The sequence below is a fragment of the Suricata suricatta genome, chromosome 13, assembly GCF_006229205.1.
Source record: "Suricata suricatta isolate VVHF042 chromosome 13, meerkat_22Aug2017_6uvM2_HiC, whole genome shotgun sequence".
NCBI lineage: Eukaryota > Metazoa > Chordata > Mammalia > Carnivora > Herpestidae > Suricata > Suricata suricatta.
The window spans coordinates 4,383,031-4,387,948 of NC_043712.1; positions in this window are offsets into that span (position 1 = coordinate 4,383,031).

The following is a 4,918-nucleotide window of genomic DNA, read 5'->3' on the forward strand; positions in this document are numbered from 1 at the left end:
CTCTCTCTCCCCTTCTCTCTCTGCCCCTCTCCTGCTCGCTCTGCCTCTCTCTCAAAATAAATAAACTTAGGGGCGCCTGAGTGGCTCAGTCGGTTGGGTCTCCGGCTTCAGCTCAGGTCGGATCTCACGTCCGTGGGTTCGAGCCCCGTGTCAGGCTCTGTGCTGACAGCTAGTTCAGAGCCTGGAGCCTGCTTCAGTTCTGTGTGTCCTTCTCTCTGCCCTTCCCCCTCTCATGCTCTGTCTCTCTCTGTATCAAAAATAAATAAAAAACATTTAAAAATAAATAAATAAATAAATAAACTTAAAAAAATTGTGTTTTTAAGTCTATCTCTCCTATGGATCTAGACAAAACACAAAGAAGTGACCAAAAGCAGACGAGTTGAACCCTAGAGAAGCCACGCTGCGGGGGGGGGGCACCCACGCACTTCCTCTCCTGTCCCTCGAGGCCCCAGCACCAGCCAGAGCCCACGATGGGGCAGACGGGGGGACTGATACCCTCGGGGACCCCAGTCACGTTCTGGCCGGAGGAGGGAAGAAAGTGGCCTGCAGGATGGAGACAGTGGGGAGACCCTGGGTCAGGGGAGGTCGTCGGGGGGCTGCGTCGACCCCAGAGGGGGGCCCCCTGCTCTGAGGCTGCCCCCACGACACAGCCTTCAGAGGGTGATGCGGTGCTGAGGCCCTCCAGACGGACGGCGTATGTGACTAAATCCAGTGAAGGCCTCGGTGTAGACGTGTCAGACACAGCCCGCCTTCTGGCCCCTGAGGTGACTCGCAGGTCCCTCGCTCGCTGGACCTGCCCCCTGACCACCTGGAGTGGCTCGTCCCTTCCTCACTCGCCCTGCCTTCCGAGCACCGGGGACGGCGTCGGGTCGCCCCTGAGAACATGCCAGCCAACACCTAGGAAGGAAGGAGCCGCGGAGGGGACCCCCAGTTCTGTGTGCAAACTGGGGTGACCAGCGCATCCCAGTTTTCCCTCGACTTTCTCGGATTTACTACTAAAACGCGCACATCCTGGGAAAACCCTTAGCCTAAGAGCCGGACGATTAGTCACCGGGGATGAGTCCCCCGGCTCTTAGACCACCCCCCCACCAAGCTGCATCCGTGCAGGACAGACCCAGACCAGCCCAACAGACTCCAAACCAGACCACCAAAGTGCCAGAAAACAGTGAACCCAATGGCAAGAAGTACACACCTATCAATAATAAAGGGGCGCCTGGGTGGCTCAGTCAGTTAAGTGTCCAACTTCGACGCATGTCATGATCTCACCGTTTGGGAGTTCGAGCCCCACATCAGGCTCTCTCTGCTGTCAGCAAAGAGCCCATTTCAGATTCTCTGTCTCCCTCGCCCTCTGCCCCTCCCCCGCTCAGCGCTCTCGCTCTCTCTCTCTCTCAAAAATAAATTTAAAAAAAAAACATTAAAAAAAGTTTTAAATTTATTTTGAGAGACAGAGAGAGTGCAAGCAGGGGAGGGGCAGAGAGAGAGGGAGACACAGAATCCTAAGCAGGCTCCAGGATCTGAGCTGTCACTACAGAGCCCGACGTGGGGCTCGAACCCACAAACCGTGAGATCATGACATGAGCCAAAGTCGGACGCTCAACCGACTGAGCCACCGAGGCGTCCCAATGAAAACATTTTTTAAATTATTTTTAAAAATTCACTTAAGTGTGAATGTAATAAATTTTCCAATCAAAAGACATGGAGGTTCGAACGGGAAAAGAAAAGAAAAAGACGGCTCTACGCGCTGCCTACAAGCGACTCGCTTCAGACGAAAGAGCACAGACTGAGAGCGAAGGAACGGAGGAGGATTCTGTGCAAACACAAACCCACAAGCTGGTGGCGCTGTATTTCCCTCAAAATTAACTTTGAAACAAACAAAGGCACCAGGGTGGCTCAGTCGGTTGAGTTTCCAACTCTTCTACCCGCTCAGTGGTGATCATGAGTCTGAGCCCGAGCCCCCGCACCGGGTCCCGCACCGGGCCCCCCCCCCCCCGCACCGGGCATGGAGCCTGCTTGGGTGTCTCCCTCTCTCTCTGCCCCTCCCCTGCTCACAGGCACTTGCTCTCTCTCTCAAAATGAATAAATAAATTTTATTTAAAAGAATTTGGGGGGCTCAGTCAGTTGAGCATCCAACTCTGGCTCAGGTCATGATCTCACGTTTATGGGTTCAAGCACCACATTGGGTTCTGTGCTGACAGCTCGGAGCCTGAAGCCTGCTTCGGAGTCTGTGTCTCCCTCTCTCTCTGCCCCTCCCCTGCTTGTGCACACATTCTTTCTCTTAACCACTAACATTTTAAAGATTGTTTTTAATGTTTATTTTTGAGAGAGAGAGAGAGAGAGAGAGAGAGAGAGAGAGACAGAGTACAATCAAGGGACAGGCAGAGAGAGAGAGGGAGACACAGTATCTGAAGCAGGCTCCAGACTCTGAGCTGTCAGCACAGAGCCCAATGTGGGGCTTGAACTCACGAACCATGAGATCGTGACTTGAGCTGAAGTCAGAAATTTAACCACCCAGGCCCCCCTGGTGCCCCAAAGTTTGTTTTCTTTTTTAATTAAAACAAAGACTGTAGTAAGAGGCAAAGCAGAGAGTTACATAATGATAAAGTGGTCCTACACAAGGATATAGCAATTACAACTCTTTATGTACCCAACACAGAGGCACCTAAATGAACAAGCAAATATTAACAGAGCAAAAGGGAGAAACAGCAATATCACAACAGCAGGGACCTTCGGTACCCAACATATATTGACAAATAGGTCATCCAGACCAAAAATCATGAAGGAAACATCGACCTTAAACATGTCAGACCAGGGTTGCCTGGGTGGCTCAGTCGGTTAAGCCTCCGACTCCGGCTCAGGTCAGCTCTCACGTTCGTGGGTTCGAGCCCCGCGTCGGGCTCTGTGCTGACAGCTAGCTCAGAGCCTGGAGCCTGCTTCCGGTTCTGTGTCTCCCTCTCTCTCTGCCCCTCCCCCTCTCATACTCTGTCTCTCTATCAAAAATAAATAAAACATTAAAAAAAAAATAAACATATCAGACCAGATGGACTTAGATCTACACGGAATATTCCACTCTAAACCAACAAAATACACGTAATTCCCAAGTACACAAGGAACATTCACCAGTATAGAACATATGTTAGGCCACAAACAAGTCTTTCTTTTTTTTTTTAAGTGTATTTATTTTGAAAGAGAGTGCACACACAAGCAGGTAAGTGGTAGAAAGAGGGAAAGAGAGAATTCCAAGCAAGCTCCACATCACCAGCACACAGCCTGAGGTAGGGCTTGAACTCATGAACAAAGAGATCATGACCTGAGTCAAAAGCAAGACTCAGATGCTTAGTGGACAAGGTGCCCCCACAAACAAATTTTAATAAATTCAAGATTGATATCTTACCAAAGATCACCTTGAACCACAGTGGTATGAAACTAGAAAGCACTTACAAGAGGAAAACTGGCAAATTCACAAATAAGAGATTCGACAACATGCTGCCAAACCACCAATGAGTCAAAGGTGAAATCAGAAGGCAAATTAAAAAATACCTCATGACAAATGAACACGGAAAGACAAGAACAAACATATGGGATGCAGCCAAAGCAGTTCTAAGAGGGAAGTTCATAGTAATAAAATGCCTAATCAAAAAACAAGAAAAGTCTCAAATTAGCATCCCGACTTAACAAGTCAGGGGGAAATTAGGGGAAGTCAGGAGAAAAGAGATTGGGGGAAAGAAGGACAAATAAAGCCCAGTTAGGAGAAGGAAGGAAACAACAAAGATCAGAGCAGAAATAAATAAAATAGAGACTAAAAAGACAAGAGAGAAGATCAGTGAAACCAAGAGCTAGTTCTTTGAAAAGATCAAGTGGACAAACTTACATCCAGATTCACAAAGGAAAAGACTCAAAATCAAAAACAAAAGATGTTACAAAGGAAACCACAGAAAACACAAAGGATCATAAAGTGACTACGATGAAGAATTATAAAAGGACAACAATCTGACAGCCTAGAAGGGACGAATAAATTCCTAGAAAACACACAACCTACCAAGACCGAATCATGAAAACAAAATCTGAACGGAATCCTGATGATCTAGAAGATTGAGTCACTTCATGGAAAACCTCCCAACAAAGCCCAGAACCAGACTTTTCACTGGTGAATTCCAAATATTCAAAGAATTAATACCAATCCTTCTCAAACACTTCCAAAAAATAGAAGAGAAGGGAACACTTCCACATTCACGTTACGAAGCCGGCATTACCTGGACAGCAAGACCAGACAAGGACGCCAAAGAAAAGAAAATTTCAAGCCAACGGCCGTGATTCACACAGATCCAAACGTCCTCAATAAGATGGTAGCAAACCAAATTCAACAATACATTAACAGGATCATGCACCAGGGGAAAAAAGTGTCTGTGAACTTGAACATACACCAGTCTGCACAGAGAGACGACCATGAAAGGGAAAAACAGGAAAAGGACAACACGTCAGGGCCTGTGTCTAACGCATCGGTCAGGGAAGTCCCAGGAGAGAGAGATTTGGGGGAAACACGTATTTGAAGTACTATGTGCGGCCAATGTCACAAATTCGGTGAAAGACAAATTTACAGATTCACAAAACTTGGAAAATCCAAAGCAGGGACTCTGGGGGAACTTCTCGAAACCAATAATCGTAATAAAGTCTTGAAAACGGGCAGAAGAAAATGAGATCTCTCTTTAGAGGGGAACAATAATTTGAATTTCCACAAGCATTCAATAGATGGCTAAGTCAGAAGACAGTGGCTCCGATTCTTAGAGTGGTACAAGGAAAGAAGGGCCAACCCAGGAATGGAGACCTAAAAAAATGTGCTTGAAGAACAAAGGTACATATGTTTTGGCTTTATATGATCACATAACAAGGTAACTACAAATATGGTAGCTTAAAGCCACCT